We start from the raw sequence: 21,464 nt of genomic DNA on the forward strand, positions 1-21,464 counted from the left end.
TCTGTGCTGACGGCTCGGAGCCTGGAGCCTGTTTCAGATTCTGTGTCTCCCTCTCTCTCTGACCCTCCCCCGTTCATGCTCTCTCTCTGTCTCAAAAATAAATAAACGTTAAAAAAAAAATAAAAAAAAATGTTTCAGAATATGCAGCCCCCACCCAAAACTCAAACAAAGGATTCAACTGGTGGAATATAGAGAAGCAGTTGAATATGAGTGATGTTTGGAGGCGGGGACGCAGGATGGAAAGGATTTTGGTGATGGCATAGATATTGGAAGTAGAAGAGAAGGAGATACTAGTGGCTGTGTCTCCAAATTTCTGGTTTGGCTGACAAAATGGATGGCAGCTGGCTCTCTATTCTTGGGAAACTAGTCAGCAGAAGGAGGAAAGACTTGAAGAGACACACAGTTGAGTCTGGAACATGATATTTTTGAGTTGCCTGTGAAGTTTCATTCAGGTAGGTAAATGTTCCTACCACATACCAAATAAGACATGGTGTGCTTACCTTGGGTCATATATATTTGAGAAAAGAACAGATTATAAACAAATAACAGTGTCAAATGTGTATTAGGCATAGGTATTAGTTAAAAATTATTATAATGGCAGTAATATTAATAAAACTATAAAAGTATAATTTTAATCACTATGTACAGGAATTGAGTAGTGTATACTTTATATTGATGCATACATTACCCCATTAATACCCTGATAACAGTTTGGATGTAAACATCTGGATATGAATCCTTTTTATAGAGATGAGAAATATGGATAAGATAATGTAACTTATCCAGGGTTATGCTGTTAGTGAAATTAAGTGTAAGAGCTGACACTTACAAACTCAGGTTTGTCTCTGTCTTCAAAGCCAGAGTTTTGTTTGTTTTCTTAGCCACAACACTTCTTTGAGTTTGTAAAGAGGGATGATTATAAAAAGAAGAGATCATAAAAAGAACAAAGAGCCAAGAATGACAACGTCTAAAGAACAAATGTGAAAAAGAAGCATTTGTACAGCAAATTTTGGGTAAAAAGATAGAAAGCAAAGTTCAGCCAAGGCTTTCATATAAACCAACAGAAAGATAATATCAAGAAATAGGCAGTAATATACCATGTTAGCTGTGGCCAGGAGGAATAAGATAAGGATTCAAGTGAATCCGTTGAATTTGGAGATATGCAAGGTATGAATGATATTTGTCAGAGCAATTTTACTGTGGCAGGTGTCACAGAGACCAAATTGCATAAGGCTGAAAACTGACAAGGATGTGAGAACTTGGCACCACAGTGCAGACTATTTGCTCTTCGTTTTAGGTAAAATTGGTATATAACATTATAGAAGTTTCAGGTGTCAAATATTATTATCCAATATTTGTATGCACTACCAAGTGTTCAGTCTTAAAATCCAGCTACCATTCATCACCATACAATTGACCCCTTCACCCGTTTAACCCATTCCCCACCCCACTTCCCTTCTGCTAACCACCAATCTATTTTCTGTATCCATAAGTTTGGTTTTATTTGTTTTTTAGATTCTACATATGAGTAAGACTATACAGTATTTGTTTTTCTCCAACTAACATATTTAATTTAGCATATCTTCAAGGTACATCAATATTGTAAATGACAAGATTTCATTCTTTTTAGTGGCTGTGTAATATTCCAGTGTGTGTGTGTGTGTGTGTGTGTGTGTGTGTGTGTGTGTGTGACATCTTTATCATTCATTCACCCATCAATGGCTATTTAAGGTTGTTTCCATTTTTCCATTTCTTGGCCATTGTAATAATGCTGCAATAAATATTGGAATGCATGTATCTTTTTGAATTAGCATTTTTGTATTCTTTGGAATACACCCAGAAATGAAATAGCTGTGTCATATGGTAGTTTTATTCTTAATTTTCTGAGTAATCTTCATACTGTTTTCCGTAGTGGCTTAACCAATTTACATTCTCACCAACAATGTGTAGGTTTCCCTTTTCTCCATATCCTCTCCAATACTTGTTATTTCTTGTCTTTTGATATAGCCATTCTAACAGCTATGGGGTGATATATCATCGTGGTTTTGATTTTGGTATTTCCATAATTAGTGGTGCTGAGCATCTTTTCATGTGCTTGATGGCCATCTGTATGTCTTTGGAAAAATAACTGTCTATTCAGATCTTTTGCTCATTTTTAACTGGGTGTTTTATTGTTGTTGACTGGTATGAATTGTTCATATATTTTGGAATTGATCCCTTCTCAGATATATGATTTGCAAAACACTTTTCCCATTTAATAGGTCTCCTTTTGTTTTGACAATGGTTTCTTTCACTTGTGCAGAAGCTTTTTAGTTTGATGCAATCCTCCTTGTTTACTTTGCTTGAGGAAGCATGATCCCTTGCCTTTGTAGTCATATCCATAAAAGTATTGCTGAGACCAATATAAAGATTACTACCTATATTTTCTTCTAGGAATTTTACAGTTTCAGGTTTTACATTCAAGTCTTTAATACATTTTGAGTTAATTTTTGTGTATATTGTAAGATAGTGGTCTGGTTTCATTCTTTTGCATGTAGTTGCACACTTTCACCATCACCTTTTATTGAGAAACTGTACTTTGGATGTTCTGGGTTCCTTTGTCATAAATTAACTGTCCATATATGTGTGGATTTAACTCTGCGCTCTCACTTTTATTCCACTGATATGTGTGTCTTTTTTTATGCCAATATCATGCTGTTTTGATTACCATAGCTCTGTAGTATAGTTTGAAATCAGGAAGCATGATACCCCCAGCTCTGTTATCCTTTCTGAAGATTTCTTTGACTCTTCAAGATCTTTTGTGGTTCCATAAAAATTTTGGAATTGTTTGCTCTACTTCTTTGAAAAATGTCATTGGAATTTTGATAGAGATTGTATTAAATCTATAGATTTCTTTGGGTAGTATGGACAATTTTAATAATATTAATTCTTCCAATCCCTGAGCATAGAATATATTTCCATTTATTTATGTCTTCTTCAATTCCTTTCATCAGTGTCATAATTTTCAGATCTTTCTCTTCCCTGATTAAATCTATTCCTAGGTATTTTATTCTTTTTGATGCAATTTTAAATGAAATTATTTCCTTAATTTCTCTTTCTGACAGTTTACTAGTGTATGGAAAGCCACATATTTCTGTATGTTGATTATGCATGCTGCTACTTTGTTGAATTCATTTATTAGTTCTAACAGTTTTTTGGTGGAGTCTTCTGGGTTCTATATTTGTCATCTGCAAATAGTGACAGTTTTACTCCTTCCTTTCTTTTTTTAAAAAAAAAAATTTTTTTAATGTTTATTTCTGAGACAGAGAGAGACAGAGCATAAGGTGGGGAAGGGCAGAGAGAGAGGGAGACAGAATCCGAAGCAGGCTCCCGGCTCTGAGCTGTCAGCACAGAGCCCGACGCGGGGCTCGAACTCACGGACAGTGAGATCGTGACCTGAGCCGAAGTCGGACGCTCAACCGACTGAGCCACCCAGGCGCCCCTACTCCTTCCTTTCTGATGTCGATTCACTTTATTTTTTTTCTCCCTGAATATTTTGCATTGTTTATTTTTATATTTTTTAATTCAAGTATAATTAACATACAGTATTACATTAGTTTCAGGAGTACCATGTAATGATTCAATAATTCTGTACCCTTGTTGGTGCTCATTAAGTGTACTCTTAATCCCCTTTATCTATTTTACCCATCCTCCACCTGCCTCTTCTCTGGTAACCATGTTTGTTCTCTGTATTTAACAGTCTGTTTGTTGTTGTTTGTCTCTTTTTGTTTGTTTGTTTGTTTCTCAAATTCCACCAGGAGCCCTCCTGCACTGCTGATGGAAATGCAAATTTGTACAATCTCTGTGGAAAAAAGTATGGAAGTTCCTCAAAAAATTAAAAATAGAATTACCATCTGATCCAGTAATTCCACTACTGGGTATTTAACTAAAGAAAATAAAAACACTAATTAAAAAAAATATATGTACCTCTATGTTTATTGCAGTATTATTTACAATGACCAAGATATGGAAGCAACCCAAGTGTCTATTGATAGATGAATCCATGTTTTGCCTTTTTGTTGTCACACTTCAAATTTTCTTATTTTATGCATCTTTTAAATAATTATTGCATTTTTAATTATTTTTACGATTCTTACTATTTTACTATGAAGATTAAACTAGTTGCTTTAAAAGTGCATACTGTTACTGTGCATTTACCTTTTCCAGTGAGATTTTTACTTTTGTATGTTTTCTGTTATTAATTAGTGTCATTTCAGTTTAGAGAGGTTCCTATAATATTTCTTATAAGGACAATGTAGTGTTCATGAACTACCTTAGCTTTTGATTATCTAAAAAAACCTCAATCTTTCCTGCAATAATGAATGATAATCTTACTGGGTAGAAGTCTTCGTTGCACTTTTTTTTTCCTTTCAGGACTTTACATATGTTGTGCCACCCTGTCTTGCAAAGAAAGATTTCTGCTGAGAAATCTACTGTTAGCCTTGTAGGGTTTTTCTTCTGTGTATTATGCTGTTTTTCTCTTGCTGATTTTAAGATTCTCTCTTTATCTTTAACTTTTACCTTTTTAATTATAATGTGTCTTGGTGTGACTCTCTTTGGGTTCATTTTATATGAGACTTTCTGTGCTTCCTGGATCTGTATGTCTGTTTCTTTTCCAGAATTAGGGATTTTTTCAGCCATTATTTCTTCAAGTAAGTTTTCTGGCTTTTTCCTCTTTCTTTTCTCTTTCTGGGACCCCTATAATGCCAATGTCATTCCACTTGATGTTGTCGGAGAGAGCCCTTTAAGTTATCTTCGTTTTTTTTTTTTTTTTTTTTTTTTAATTTTTTTTTTTTTTCAACGTTTATTTATTTTTGGGACAGAGAGAGACAGAGCATGAACGGGGAGGGGCAGAGAGAGAGGGAGACACAGAATCGGAAACAGGCTCCAGGCTCTGAGCCATCAGCCCAGAGCCTGACGCGGGGCTCGAACTCACGGACCGCGAGATCGTGACCTGGCTGAAGTCGGACGCTTAACCGACTGCGCCACCCAGGCGCCCCAAGTTATCTTCGTTTTTAAAACTCTTTTTTCCTTTTGTGTCTCTACCTGGGTGAATTCTATTACTTTGTTTTTCCAGGTCACTAATCTGATCTTCAGATTCTCCAGTCTGTTGTTGAACCCCTCTACTATATTTTTCAATTCAGTTGTTTTATTCTTCAGCTCTGTAACTTCTGTTTGGATCTTTCTTATATTTTCTGTTTCACTGTATTCATCCATTCTTCTTGTGAGTTTAGTGAGCATCTTTATGACCATTGCTTTGAACTCAATCAGATAGATTGCTTATTCCAATTTCACTAATGTCTTTTTCTGTTCTTTTTTTTCTTTTGTTTGGAATGTATTCCTCTGTCTCCTCACTTTACCTGACTCTCTGTATTAGGTAAATCAGCTAACTTTCCCAGTCTTGAAGGAGTGGCCGTTTGTAAGAGATGTCATGTGGAGCTCAAAGCACAATTCCCTCTGACTACTAGAGCTAGGGCTCAAGCGTCATCCCTGTGTGAGATGCATACATACATTTGTTGTTTTGAGGCCACATCCATGGTGCAAGGGTGGTGCCTAGCCTGGCTGCCAGTACAGGCTAGTCTTTCAAGAAAAGTGGTTAAGAAGGGAAGGCAAAAGTGGCTACACTGAGACACAGGTTATGTTTCCATCACAGCAGTGACAATAAGACCTGTAACAATTTTTGCTAGGTTCATGAGTAAAGAGTGGATGCAACTAGACTTTTCAATATTAGAAACTATTAAGGAATAATGTATCTTAGATGATTTGCCAAAATAGCAATCAATGTATTTCCTACAATTTGCCCTCTAGGGCCCTAAAGTAAATTGCTTGAAGAAATTGGATCTTAAAGATTGCAGATAGAGAATTTTTGAAGTATATCCATATTCAAGCAGAGATCAAGGAAGCCCAAACAAACCAAAGGAATTTTGGGCTAACGATGATGACTGGGGATTGAGTAAAAATTCTTAAAAGAAACCTTTTTAACATTTATTTATTGTTGAGAGACAGAGACAGAGCACAAGCAGGGGAGGGGCAGAGAGAAGGAGACATAGAATCTGAAACAGGCTCCAGGCTCTGAGTTGTGAGCATAGAGCCTGACTTGGGGCTCAAACCCACAAATTGTGAGATCATGACCTGAGCTGAAGTTGGACGCTTAACCAAGTCACCCAGGTGCCCCTGAAGAGTTCTTTTTAAATGAGCTATCTTGAGGTGTCTGGGTGGCTCATCAATTAAGTATCCTACTATTGCTCTTGGCTCATGTTATGATCTAACAGTTCATGATTTCAAGCCCCACATCAGGCTCTGCACTTGGAGTGCAGAAGCTGCTTGGGATTCTCTCTCTCCCTCTCTCTCTGCCCCTTCCCTGCTCATGCTCTCTCTCTCTCTGTCTCTCTCTCAAAATAAACATTAAAAAAATGAAAGTGCTACCTTGAAGATTATGACTCAGATTTTTGAGGAACTAAGGTATTTGGCAGTGGAAGAAATCCATGTGAAATTCCTTAAATAAAAAATTGACTTTAAAACATAAGAGAGAGAAAGAGAGAGAGAGAGAGAGAGAGAGAAGGCAAAAGATCAGCACTCAACTAGAGTGGTTAAAAGAAAGGCAGCTCCAAAGAAGGTAGTTTATTATTTATCCATTAATTTATTTTGCTAGATTATAAGTACATGTATTTTCAAAGCTGAAAGGGAAAAAGTAGAAGGAAGCAAGAGGTTTAAATTATAATAGTCATAGCCAAATCATATAGTAAGAGACTATAATGAATCCTGGAACAAGATCTGTAATGAAATGAGAATGAAGGGGCATTCAGCCAAATGCACAGGTAGATGTGCTGACCTTGAAATGATCAATGGGTAATTTGCCTTTGACTCCAGGGAAAATATGTAATGATGGAAGAGTAAATTGGTACCTTTGTATAAAGAGGGGGGAGAAGTTGATGCTTGTGCCTGAGCCATTTAATTTTCTCAATCCAGGAGGGGGTATGGCAATTTTTTCCTAGTATGAAATATTGAAAATACGGGTTTCATGTATAACACAAAGTTCCAGCATGGGTTGTAGATCTGGAAGCCATCTGTTATGTGCATGAGGATAAGCTCTTCCAGGAGTGATGTGAGGTTTAAAATAGGTAAACATTGAGGGGCGCCTGGGTGGCGCAGTCGGTTAAGCGTCCGACTTCAGCCAGGCCACAATCTCGCGGTCCGTGAGTTCGAGCCCCGCGTCGGGCTCTGGGCTGATGGCTCAGAGCCTGGAGCCTGTTTCCGATTCTGTGTCTCCCTCTCTCTCTGCCCCTCCCCCGTTCATGCTCTGTCTCTCTCTGTCCCAAAAATAAATAAACGTTGAAAAAAAATTTTTTTTTAAATAGGTAAACATTGAACCTTGGAGAAAAATGATATCTGGGACGAGCAGAGGATAAAATTCCTTCAAAGGAGATGGAGAAGTTTGGAAGGAGCATCACGCAGAATCCAAGAAAGGCAAAAGTACCAAAGAGCTGAGTGCTGAACAAAGCATACTGCCACACCATGTTAGAGAAGATAGGATGGAAATGACCAGTGAATTCCTAACAAAGTAGGTACCTTAGTTAAAGCAGTTTTGTTTATGCTGTGGGAGAGAAAATAAATATAGAACTAGAACAGACCTTAGAAATTACAACCTTCTTTCCTCCCTCCCTTCTTCTCTTCTGGTTCCTTCCTTCCTTCCTTCCTTCCTCCTTTCTTTCTTTACTCTTTTTTAAATTTCAATTTTAAGTGAAAGCTATTTCAATATATTTTAAATTGAGAGCAAAAAATGGAGTGTGAAAATAGAGGAAATAGAGAAAAGACTGGGCAAGATGGGGCATTGCATTCTCTAAGATGGAAAGTAGGGAGAAAAGAATGGTGACTTGTGGATGGAAGTAAGTTCTCTAGGTGAGGAGATTCATGTCTGGTAGCCTCTCCATTCTGTGAAGCTGTCTACTGTGTTGACATGACTGTGAACATGGGATGAAAGCTAACAAAAACATGGTAAATGAAGGAAATAGCACTGCAGGAAATTAAGAAGGGAGATAATTATGCCCAAGGAAACAACAGAAAGAGTTCGATAACCTCTACCTGTAGTATTTTATTATAAAAATGAAAAAAAAATCAATAATATAAATTCTGAAAAATACACGTGATTTACGCAATAACTTCCATAATGTCCTATGGAACTTTGTGTCAGACATTGAGCCCTGAAATGATCGAAAGACTCCATTTCCTCCAATAAAAAGACTGAGTTCTGCCTTATTAAAACTAAAGAAACCTTAAACCTCAATAGATTTCATATATTTGAAACATTAGAATTTAAAACTAACAAAAGTCAATAGAGAGAGGAAAAAGTCAAATAAGATTGTCTAGAAAGTAAAATTTCTTGGCCACAGGGGTTTTAAATTTAATTACTCTTATTACCTCTGTACTAACTTAAAATGTCCAGGGGTTAAGCTTTAGTGTGTCCCCAAATGCCAAGGTCTTTGCCTATGTCTTGACTGCCTTAATTAAAAGAGATTTTTTAAAAATCATCTTGAGAATGGTTTTTCTTAGCTCTTTCTTGATTTATTATTCCCCTAACAATGTCAACCCATTTAAGTAGAAATAACACAAAGTAGCTTCCTTAACTTCAATAACCTGGGAAAAGGTTTACAGGAGTATGGAATCATCAAATTATCCTTCCATCCACGTCTGTATTAAGGACATGTAAGAACTTTTTAGAACAAAGTTTGGCAGCCAGCATATACTCAATTAATATTCCCTATTTATAAAATATGAAATTCAGTGAAATACTATGTGTATGTGTCTCTCCCAAAATGAATCTGAAACTTGGCACGCTGGCTAAAAATGCTTTGAAACATCTCTCAAATGAACAATTTTTAGATATTACATTTTAGAAATGAAATAACAGTATCAGATAATTGGCAGCAAAGTCATTTTCCCAAGTACCGATGCCAAGCACATGGCAGACATCCATTATGGGTTGATGTAGATCAAAAGGGGCTGAGACACCATCTCATGCTTATAGAATTTCAGAATTAGAGACATTTGGAAGGGAAAAGTTAGCATCATTTGCCACGTGAAAGCCAAGCCATGTGCACTGAGCTGCATTTCCTCACTAGGCAGGACCCATTCCTTCCATCCTTATTTACCACCCACTCTGGGTTTCTTATAATAGCCAGTGAATCCAGAATTAGTCAAAACTAAATGCCTCACTCCAGTTACAACAAAGGCTGACTTAGGGTCTTCCTGTTGGTGATAGGTCTCCTCTCTATGTGCCTGATAAGCCAGAATCTTTCCCCCTCTCCAGATAAGCGTGCATGAGTGAACCATCTAAAAGTACTTAGAAAAAAAAAAAAACCTCTAATACTTCTAGAGAAGGGAAAAGTCAAACACCGCTCTCCTTTCCTGGACCCCCACCCAAGGGCCTAATTTTCTTCTATTAGACCACATTCTCTGGTCGTTCTTTCACATCAGGCTCTTTAACAAAATAAATTTATGAATTGATGCATAGTTTTAAAATGTGCTTGAATACTTCCAGGACTTTGAAAGACCTCCTGAAATAATGTAGTCAGACTCGCTGGAACACATAATCCATACACGCATGATGAAGAAATGACTTGGAGCTAACAGTAGGCTTTGGAGGGTAGAAGGAGGAAAAGGGCAATTGACTTGTCATGTTAAACTCCGTGTAACACGGATGAAGTGGAGATTTTAAACTGCAATGTTATTGTAAATTTTCCAGTAATCTAGATTTCTGAATTGCAAATACTGGAAACCAGTTCTGCTTTCCTGCTTCACACTGACAGCGACACTTTGCTTACCCACATCTGAGATCGTGTGGCTTTCGATTCATTCTGTTGTTGATGCCTCCTCTTCTGTTTTCTCAAAATGTAAATATTTGTTCTGTCTGCATCCTAATTGCTAGTCTTGGTGTCTTATTGTGTATGAGGGCTGTGGTAACTCAGATGCCTCAGGGTCTCTTGCTATGTGCTGGGATTTCATGTCTTAGGACATTAGCTTGGCATAGTAGTCAGCTACCCTGTTCCATGCCCCTGACTAAACTGCACTTATGTCTCTAATTGAAAGCCAAAATTATTTGAGTCCTCTCTACAGAGAGGAAACCCAGAACTATTATTCTGTACACACACCAAACCACAGGAGCCTGGGTGAGGGTCTGTAATGACAGGGCCTCCTACACAGCACATTTGCAAGCTTTCTACTAATTACCTTAATTTTCTTTGTCTAGACTAACTTATTGCATTGAAAAGCTCCTTTTCTAAAGGAGTGGGGGTGGGAGTGAAAGGGACATCGTTAGTCCTTCAATTCCTGCCAAGTAAAGAGGAGAGAAAGACATGAATAGAACCAAGAAAACAAATAGAACAGAACCAGAAGATTTGCCCTTGAATGGACTGTTTCCTAGAGCACATGCTGATTTAAAATTGATCTGGGAGTCTGTGATCTAGGAAGACTGGAATCACTACATCAGAAAACACATTAAACGATATATAAACCCAAAGAAGAAAGGTGTTTCATAAGAGAAAACAGTCACTAAGCAGGAAAATGACACTCTGATGAGTGTCAATTCCTACATCACCAGCAATAATGAAAATTCTGTTTTGGTCTGCTTTCTTGACATTTTCCCAGTTTGTCTTTTCAGACTGAAAGTAAATGGGTTTGTGTGGAATAACCTGGCTTCTCTTTGGCTCATTCTTGTGGTGAACACTAAGAGAAATTTAATGTCTCCGCTATAAGCCATTTTGAAAACTTTTTTTGTAGATACAGGGGTTGGATCAGCTTAAGTAACTCGGGCTGCATTTTCACCATCCTTAAAAGCTAGAGATGAAAACAAATATTGATATTTACAGATTGTATGGCTTTAAGGCTAGGAAGAAGAGCACGAGAGGTGCTCATAGATTGCCACAGTGAACTGAAAGGCCAAAGGGCAAGGCTGGCTCTTCCTGGGCTGCAGCTGCCCCTTTGGTTGTCAACAGGCCAAGGCCATGGGAACATTAGTCCTGGCTGGGAGCCCTAGAAACTCCTTTCCTGTGAGACATTCTCTTTAGCCAAATTCTTAAGGCCTGCTGGTTAACTGACTTCCCACCTCTCCTCTGTTGGGAACATTACATGTATTTCCATTTACAAAAGCAAAGACTTATTGGTTTCCTAGGATATGATGATGGGTTTCATTTTACTGCTATCTTGTGTCTCCATCATGTTTCCCTTGATTGATCTACTTTTGAGTTAGGTTAAATTAACTCTCAGTGCGGGGTGCCTGGGTGGCGCAGTCGGTTAAGCGTCCGACTTCAGCCAGGTCACGATCTCGCAGCCCGTGAGTTCGAGCCCCGCGTCGGGCTCTGGGCTGATGGCTCAGAGCCTGGAGCCTGTTTCCGATTCTGTGTCTCCCTCTCTCTCTGCCCCTCCCCCGTTCATGCTCTGTCTCTCTCTGTCCCAAAAATAAATAAACGTTAAAAAAAAATTAACTCTCAGTGGACCAAAAATTCAGTTTTTATTTTTGTTTTCAGAGGTTTGTTTTTGCATCTTCATAAATTGTGCATGATAAAGATATTTTTCTGGATTAAATATACTGATAAATCCTCAAACTAGGTGTAAATTGAAGAACCGATGCTGTGTTTTTCCTAGCAGAACAAGGAAATAGCTTGAGTTTCTCTTTCTAAGTCTGAGGGCACCATTGTTGTGAAGGTCCCAGATGTGTCTTGGGTCATTGGCTCTAGGATAGGCGTAGGTAATTTGGGCTGGGCAGCTACACACTTGGAAGTGAACGGTGCTGCTGCGGGCTTTGTCACTCATTTATCCAGAGTAATTTATTACAGACTAATTTATTACATTTATTATAGAGTAATCTCTGTGTCCCATTTCTAGGAGTGATAATTAGATATTGATTAGATTGGTGGTTTTTAGCCAGACGTGACTTTGCTCCCCAGGGGATGTCTGTCAATGTTTGGAGTCATTTTTGGTTGTCACTACTGCGGAGTGGAGTGTTACTGGAATCTAGAAGGATAGGCTCCAGGGATAATGCTAAACATCCTACGGTGTCAGGACCATCCTCCACAAGAAATAATTATCTTGTCCCTGATGTCAATAGTATCAAGAAATTTAATTCATGAGAAATCATGAATTAAACTGACAATTTGCTATTTTCTCACATCTTTCCAGATTGACAAACCTTTCCAATTGACAAATTGACAATTTGCTGCTCTCTCACATCTTTCCAGATGCGATGGAATTTAGAGCTATCTCTCGTCACTCTATGGCAACTGATTCAGCATTTTACTTTCTTAGGAGCTGATCCGTTTTTTCTATAATGCTGGATAACTCTTTGGATTTTTTCACTCAGTTTTAATGGAACTGGAATCATAAGAAGCTTTGGCGTAAGAAATTAACACCAAGCTAATCTGCTATAAAACTTTGCTAATGCTTCTGATTTGGGATAAAGGTGTCATATTTTTTTATGCCTGGTAGATTTTTATCTAGATTTTTTCCTAGTAAATTAGAGGTTCTTATAAAATTATTCACCACCAACTGGAAGAAAAAGTTCCTTCCATTTATACAAATTCTATAAAATCCCACAAAAAAATCACCTTCTTTTTGAAGCCTCCTACTTTCTTTCCAGCACATTCTCAAGATCTCATTAAAACATCAATTCCTCTGTGAAGCATCCCTAAATGTCCTAGGATGAATTTTCTAGATCACTATATCATGTTTATTTGTCTGTAATTTTATCCCCCCATCAGATTATGAATTACCTAAGGTTGGGGCCAAGCTTGCTTCACGTTAGGATGACTCTACAACCCAGCAGAGTAAACAGAGAAAGTGCTCAGTAAAATGTGTCAGATAATTAGTCTAGAAATTACCACAAATATTTCATGTTAGTTTTAGGAACAGAGTACACCTTTAAAAAATATTTGACATAAACACAAAATATGTCATCAAAGGTAACTTTGATTACATAGCTATAATAGTAAACCTACCTTGACATTGATCTTTCCTAGCAATAAATAATTACATTTTAAAGGGGTTGATACATAGGCTAGCACTATTTCTGAAATTTGACATTTTAAGAGAAAAACTATATATGAGACTATTATAATTTTAAAAGCATATTATATCCTTTGCTATGGAACCAAGAATAGAACTAAGGTTCATATATTCCAAATGCCCCAACTTTGACTTGAAAAATTCTTTGTATCACTCACAGCTATGTGGTTTCTATTATTATTAGAAAAATGATTCCACTCCCATGTTTTTAAGCATTTTCAAGTTCATCTATGCCCTTTCACACATCTCTTTTATTTTATGATCTTTGTAGTTTGAAATATGTGATTTTGGCATACTGAATGCTATACTCTTTTCCTTTTCTTATCTTAATTGCTAATGTTGTTTTATGTATGATTTGTGTATGTGTTGTAAAGAACTAAACTATCAGACCACTCTAAATCTTCTCATCCCTCTGGCCCACGAAAAGTTTTACAATTCTCAAAATTCAAGACTTCACATTACCCACACCAATTCATTTCATAGACAAAATTAGATTGAATATTACAGATCACTAAAATATAATACAATCAAAAGACAGTTTTGCATAAAACTATACAAAAAAAAAACAATGACAGTTGCTTAATTAACCAAGTAATACTTATTAATTAGTTATCACTTAAGTCAAAATATATGTTATTGTTTATTTTTAAGATTTTATTTTTAAGTAATCTCTATGCCCAACATGGAGCTTGAACTCACAACCCTGAGATCACGAGTTGCATGTCCTATAGGGGCGCCTGGGTGGCTCAGTCGGTTAAGCGTCCGACTTCGGCTCAGTTCATGATCTTACGGTTCCTGGGTTCGAGCCCCACATTGGACTGTGCTGACAGCTCAGCGCCTGGAGTCTGTTTCAGATTCTGTATCTCCCTCTCTCTCTGCCCCTTCCCAACTCGCGCTCTTTCTCCCTCTGTCTCAAAAATAAAATAAATATTAAAAAAAAAAATTAAGAGTTGCATGCCCTACTGACTGAGCCAGCCAGGTAGTGCCCCAATAATAATGTTTAAAACAAAACTAACTAATTAACTACTCCCAACTTATCCCCATCTCTTCACAGTTGTTTCCAATTTCTCTAGGAAGAATCTGTCACTTCATAATTTGTCCACTTTATGTATGTCTCACAAAACCGCTCACTGCCAGAGCCAAAAGGTAGGGACATGTGCATGTGTCTCATCACATTTATCTTGCCCTCCCACAGTACCTATCACAGAGTTCTGCACATAACTCACTAAATTCAGTGGAGGTATGCACTACAGAGAAGCTTGCAAACAATACTCCTTGCATCTGTGCTTCAAAGGTAGGCTTCTCAGAAATTAGTAAAATGTACTGCAATGTGTTGGCACTGTCCATGGTATCTTTTGGAAATGAGAGATAAAATAAGATTTGTATTTAATTGAAAGAAGTAGTTGTCAGCTCATAAATATTAATCACCTGCCTTGTCTGCTTAATATTTTAAAGTACCATTTTAGATGCTGGCAACACAAAGAAGTAACTTGTCCTTTGTGGGTTTATAATAAATACAATTAGGAAAGTAAAATGCACACACACAATGTCAAAAAATGCATAGCAACATAGGTTATCATGTAGAAAATGCCAATGGAAGGAAGGAAATAGTGACACCAGAGTTCACAAGAAAGAAGACACTGAACAGTAAGGTCCCTGTAGATGCCCTAATGAAGGAGGTGAAAATTGGCCTGACCTTAAAAGGAAGAAAGAGATTTAAAGGGGAGGGGATTGGGGCACCTGGGTGGCTCAGTGAGTTGAACATCCTACCTCGGCTCAGGCCATGATCTCATGGTCTGTGAGTTCGAGCCCCGTGTCGGGCACTGTGCTGACAACTCAGAGCCTGGAGCCTGCTTCAGATTCTGTGTCTCCCTCTCTCTCTGCCCCTCCCCCCTCATGCTCTGTCTCTCTCTCTCTCTCTCTGCCAAAAATAGATAAACATTAAAAAAAATTTTTTAGGTAAAATATAAAGGGCAGGGACTGATGAAAGGTATTCTTGGCAAAAAAATGTGAAGAAATGCCTTGGAAGCTGGAATGCATTTAGCATGGTTACAAAGGAGAGATGGGAGAGGAGTATTTTTATGTGAAAGAAGGTTAGGAAGGTGTCTCTAAGAAGACAGAGTGGTGCATTAGACTAAGCATGTCAGATACCAAAGAAATTTAGATTGGTCTTGATAACTGAAAAGATCTTTAACAAAGTAGTCAATGAATTAAGAGTTGTTTTTGGAGGATTAACATGGCACTTAAAGGAAAATTCTGGGAACAGGAAGTCTTTGGGAGAAAATTATAATCATCTACTTATTATATTAAAAAAACCAAGAAGTCAGGTTATGACACCTTAAATGCTGACTGACAAGTTATTGAATAAATGAGTACATAGATTTGAGAATCACAAATATGTTATGTGATAGGAGAAAGAGAAGGGACTGTTAAGTTACTGTAAAGAAAGACAATAAGATTTAGTGATAAACATTTGCTTTTTTAAAAAGGGAAGATTTTAGATGGATTTTTTTATGTTTATATAAAAAAACATAGAAATAGGATTTAGGTTATTTAATCTCATAAAATATCTAAGACTTTCTTTTGAAACTTCCAAATCTTTCCCAATTGCTCAGATTTAATTTCTCCATCCTAGTCATTAGAACTTTGTAAGCAGTTCTCTTAAAGCTCTCATACTATGGTCTATATTGTATTATTTTAGTACAAGACTCAAAAGCTTTGAGTTTGGGTTGATAAGAAAATAGTGTTTCCAATAACTTATAAAGAATAACTAGTTTTGCCAAAAAAAAAATACATGAGTCTAGTTTAAGATATTGAGAGTTTGAAGTAATTGTAGGACTTTTAGTAAGGGGTGTCTAATCGATAGGCAAAGATAAAGAGTTCAAAATTGAGGATTTGACAAAAGTGTCCCTTTGATCCATGAAAATATTCAGTTGAGATTCCTGAGAGAAAAGGAAAAAGGTTATACAAAATGAATGTCCATGTTCAGGGAGGGAATGAAGAAAAATGAAGCCAGTGAATTTCCTTTAAAAGAAAATTTCTAAAGTAAAATAAGAACTAGGCCCATGTGGAATCACAGAAACTAAAGGAGGAAAGGAATTTTGGAAGGAGATAAGAGTAATCCAGGAGAATAATGACTGAAAGAAAGATCTTTGGTTTTGGTATTTAAAAGGTCACTGTTAACTGTTGAAAAAAAAGAAGACCCAGTCCAAGTAGCAACCAAAGTCAGATCAGACTTAAGAAGTAAAGCAAGAAGTAGAGATAGAAGATGGAAGGAGCTTGAAGGTGATATGTTAATTACTGAGTCAAATTTAGAAAGAGATAAGTCACCATAGCGTTAAAAAAGAAGTTAGGGTGTGCCTAGGTGTTAGGAGATCTGAGCAGATTTACAAGGTAAAGAATCCATAAGAAGTAAAAGATTAAAGATGGAACAGGAAATACTGTGCATCAGAGCAGCAGAAAGTTCAAGAGGATATGGGAATTTATAGTACAGAATGACTAGAGGGGGACTCGTCTTGTAAAAGAGGAGATGCTGCTCTTTCTCTGAGATAAGATGGTCCAGCAAGCTATGAATATGTGCTTTGAGCCTGTGAAAAAGATGTGGCTCTGAGTTGTGCAGAGGTGGCAAGGAATAAAAAGAAAGGTAGAGTTCCATTTATGGAAAGAAGTTAGCTCTTGAGAAGGATAGAACTGTGAGAAAAGACTCTGGAGGCAAGATAAAACAGGATTAGGGGCAAATTTAAACCATGAAGACCTTATAATGAGCTTATAAATGAGTAAGTTTTAAACTCATGGCACAATTTTTTGCTTTCTCCAGCAATGCTCAGAAGACTGAGTGAATGTGGATGTGACTCAGGATGTGGGGGGCAGCATAATTAAAGGCCCCAGTGAGATTTGGTGTGGGGGGTTGGGGAGTAAGAGGAAATGGAATAAGGCCAAAAATGGCATTAACTCAAAAGCTAGAAAGGATTGCTTTCTGTTAAAATGAAAGATGAAAATAGAATTCTTTTAAACATTGTCAACACCCAGTTTCTAATCTTTAATTTTCTAGCTTTATAATGGTATTTCCTTTTTGGTCAGTCTGAAAAGATTTTAATGATACTTTTGTTATATGCTAATTAAAATGGTTTTCATTGCAAATTGCAATGTTTTGATTGATCAAAAGCAGATATTGTGCTGACGTATGCAATAAATGGGCATTTTCAAACATTCCCAGACTATATTCTTTAAATTAGGTCTTTCATATATCTGGACATATTGCAAATAGTATGACAAGACCATGAAGATCAATTAGAATGGAAACTTAGAATTTAAAATACTGATTTTGAAAAAAATAATCTTCCATGGCCTAAAGAACCTACTAAAAGTGTTCTATAATGAGCTAAATATTGCAAAATGTTCTTCCATTTGATTTATTCTGTTGTATTCTGAATTGGGCTGGTTTCTCATCTTCCCCATGCTTTCAGTGGAGCTGATCCAAGCACAGAGTCTTCTTTAACATTGGAAGGGACTTTGCATTTGGATCTCATCCACAAGGATTCAAAGCTAGAGGAACACTGGTTCTTTGAAATGAAATGACTGTGGGTCTTAAGTCCCTGACATTTGAAAAAAAATCTGGTTGATTCATGTTGAGATCTGAGTTCAGTGACGAATACATATTTTGAGTATTAGGGCCTCCTTGTCATTAAACATTTTTTTTTTAAATGAACAGTTGAATGAGGTGCAAAGTTTAAGCACAAATAAGAATGAAAAAAACACATAGAAATCAGATGTGTGTTCTCTTTCTTTTTCCCTCCTTGAATGCTGAGTTCAGACTAGTTGAGGCTATTGAAGACAAATCTTTGTTGAATTAATGGAGACAGGAGGAAGAATCATTTAGAAAATCAGAGGTTCTTAGAGCCAGAAAGGATCCTACAGATTATGTCACCATTCCTTATGAATTTTGTATATCAGGAAAACTGTGACTTCAAAAACAACATGATATGTCTAGGTTTACACACCTATTTACTGAATAATCCAGGACAATCCACCAGAACTGTCAGTTTAGTTAGCTAACTTTCCATTGCATCATGCTGCCTCTTAGAAGTTTCTCTTAACCCAAACAATTTATTAATTGGATAACTTTCCATAGAGAGTATAGATTTTTCTTGTAGCAATAGCATTAGGATTCTAGGGTAATTTATTTCTCTCCCTATAGGAATCAGCTACATTTAAAGTATTCAACTAAAATAATTTCTAATAGTTGTCTTTGAAAGTGATTCCAGTTTTTCGTAGTCTTCATAGTTTTAAAAGAGGTTTTTATGTTTTTAGAGAAGTTTTAGGTTGGCAAAATTTTTGAGAGGAAGGTAGAAAGATTTTCCATATGCCACCTGTCCCCACACACTCATAGCCTCTCCCATTATTAACATCACTCACCAGAATGGTACCTTTTTTTTTAGCTAAAGATGAACCAACATGAACATATCATAATCACCCAAAGTCCATAGTTTACCATAAGGTTCACTCTTGGTGAGGTAAATCATGTGGGTTTGGAGAAATGTATAATGATGTGTCTCATTATTATATCATACAGAGTATTTTCAGGGCCCTAAAAATCCTCTGTGTTCTGCCTGTTTATCCCCCCACCCCCACCCCTTGTTGGCAACCACTGATCTTTTTATTGTCTTCATGGCTTTGTGTTTTTCAGAATGTCATATAGTTGTAACCACATAGTATGTAGCTTTTTAGTTTGGCTTTTATCACTTCATAATGTGCATTAAGGTTCCTCTATGTCTTTTAATGGTCTGTTAGTTCATTTCTTTCCAGTGCTGAAAAATACTCTATTGTTTAGATATATCACAGTTTATTTATCCACTAATCTATTAAATGACATCTTAATTGCTCCCAAGTTTTGGCAATTAAGAATAAAGCTACTATAAACATCCTTACTCAGGTTTTTGTATAGGTATAACCTATAACCTTTTGTATAGGTATTTATTTGGGTAAATACCAAGGAGTATGATTGCTGGATCATAAGGTAACAGTATGTTAAGTTTTGTAAGAAACTGCTAAACTTGTTTCCAAGGTGGCTGTGCCATGTTGCACTCCCACCAGCAGTGAATGAGCATTCCTGTTGCTCCACATCCTCTCCAGCATTTGGTGTCATCGGTGCTCTGGGTTGTGGCCATTCTTATAGGTGTGTGGTATCTTATCATTGTTTTAATTTGCATTTCCTTGATGATATATCATGTGGAGCATCTTTTCATATGCTTATTTGCCATTTGTATGTCTTCTTTGGCAGTAGGCTTTATTTAAAAAAAAAAATGTATCTGTACATAGGAAAACAGTTTTTGGTGAAGCATAAAGAGTCCCAGGACAGGCATCAGTAGATTTGGTCTTGTCATGGATCTGCTGTCTACAAGCTGTGTGATGCAAGATCCAGCCTTCTTGAGCTCATGTTCATTGGCTGTAAATGAAGAATGATAAAGTTCTTCTAGCCCGCTTTGATGTAGGGATGAATCTTATAAGATGTTATATTTTAAAGTTCTTGAAAAATGCCTAGGTAAACTGATAACACCTTTTCCTAATTATTAAGCTCTTCTCTTATGTAGTATTCCATGGATATTAAGAGTAGTTGGTGACCACTTTCTATATATTTGAAGATTCTCAATCTCATTTTAAACATTTCTCTTCTATCAATTGCATTCTTGTCTAGGTACCTGGAAATTATGCAAGAGACTCTGTATGGGAAATAGCATATGGCAACCTGATTTCAGCATGCTGAGATGCCAAAGAATATTAGAAGTCTACGGGAAATCACAGAGGCTTCGAAGTGTCTGTATCCTGACCACTGAGCTAAAGTGACCCCTGAATCAAAATCTTGTCACTTGTGACAATGTGGAGGGAACTTGAAGGCAAATGTTAAGTGACATAAGTCAGACAGAGGACAAATACTATATGATCTCACTTATTTGTAGAATCTAAAAAGACCATATTCATTAGAAGCAAAGATCAGACTGTGGTTGCCAGAGGTGGAGGTGGAAGGGGGGGAGGGGTGAGGGGGTGGAAGAATTTTGTAAAGATGGGCAAAAGGCACAAATTTATGCTACTTAGATAATTAACTTATGGGGAGATAACGTGCAACATGATAATTATAGTCAATAATAATGTGCTGTATATTTAATAGTTTCTAAGTAAGTATATATTAAAAATTCTTCTCACACGGAAAAAATTGTAACTAGATGAGGTGATGAATGTTAACTAATTGTGATAATTCGTTTATAATATATGCATATAAAACATTATGTTGTACATCTTAAGCTTATACATTGTAAAAGTAAAGGTACTTTCCACCTTGACCATGATATGGCCTAAAAGGAGAATCTAGCCAGAGGGTGGAAGGCTAAACTGTGTTTCAATTCTCTTGCAGTTGGTATGTTGCAGCTTTCATGGCCACAGGGCAAATGGCACATGCAATTTTTATTGTCATTTCCCCATTCTCTAGGAGTTAAATTACATGGTTTTCTTTTGATGTCTTCACTAGGGCTCTCTACATACTGGCCAATCTGTCAGATGTGTAAAAATCCCCTAAATTCAACACGAAATATGGACATTGACACAATCTGACAGGACTCCACATTTAATTAGGCACACGTTCCCAATGAACAATCATAAAGGAGCTCACACACTTTAAACAGTTAACACTTCATGTTTAAGGCAGTACGAGGTCTCAGGCTTGCCACCGTTTATTTACACAATGAATACTTTTGAGACCAATTGAAATGAGATGTATATGGAGAAGTATAAAGAAATGCTGTGCACAGGTCTATAAATAATCTAAGTAGAATTCAGTTCCTCAACAGATAACATCTGAACTCTTACAGACTTTGGTTTTCTTAATTCCTCTCCTAAAATTCCATGGAAAATACTCCACAGATTTACAGACAATGTGAATCTGCTTTAGAATACACTGACCTACAGAAAAAAGTGAAGAAAAACAAATTCCAGGTATAGGTGGATGAACTCTTCTCCAAGAATGAACAATCATCCCTGGTTGAGGGGCTTGCCAGTGTCCCATGAGTCTAGAAAGTCCCCAGCCTCTAGAGTTGCTTGAATCATCAACTCCAGACTTGGATGCTAAATGCATTAATGTCTTGTCTTCCTTTTTGCATCATTTCTTTCTTCTTTATCCTGGAAGAAAGCAGTGACCTATGATCTATCACTTTCCAGGTTTTTGGGAACAGTTTCTAGAGTCAGCACCTCTTTCTCAAATACTACTTATAACCCAAGAAGGAAGGAGATGTTCTTTGCAACTAGTGAAAAATAACTTCTTGAGCAGAGGACTATCACTGCCTTTAACTCTGCCTACACATTCAGGAAAGCCACATAAC

The 21,464-nt window shown here is 36.9% G+C and overlaps 1 protein-coding gene and 1 long non-coding RNA gene across 4 annotated transcripts in view; one reads left to right on the forward strand and one right to left on the reverse strand.

Moving 5' to 3' along the window:
• The window catches only part of GREM2 (gremlin 2, DAN family BMP antagonist), a 110,734-nt gene that overhangs the window by 37,800 nt on the left and 51,470 nt on the right, over positions 1 to 21,464 (reverse strand). The window lies entirely within an intron of this gene.
• On the forward strand, positions 7,019 to 19,542 carry LOC123585199. Its single transcript, XR_006705977.1, has 2 exons — positions 7,019 to 7,160; positions 7,398 to 19,542. It is a non-coding gene; the product is annotated as an uncharacterized LOC123585199 (long non-coding RNA).

This window comes from Leopardus geoffroyi, chromosome C3 (genome assembly GCF_018350155.1).
Source record: "Leopardus geoffroyi isolate Oge1 chromosome C3, O.geoffroyi_Oge1_pat1.0, whole genome shotgun sequence".
Classification (NCBI taxonomy): Eukaryota; Metazoa; Chordata; class Mammalia; order Carnivora; family Felidae; genus Leopardus; species Leopardus geoffroyi.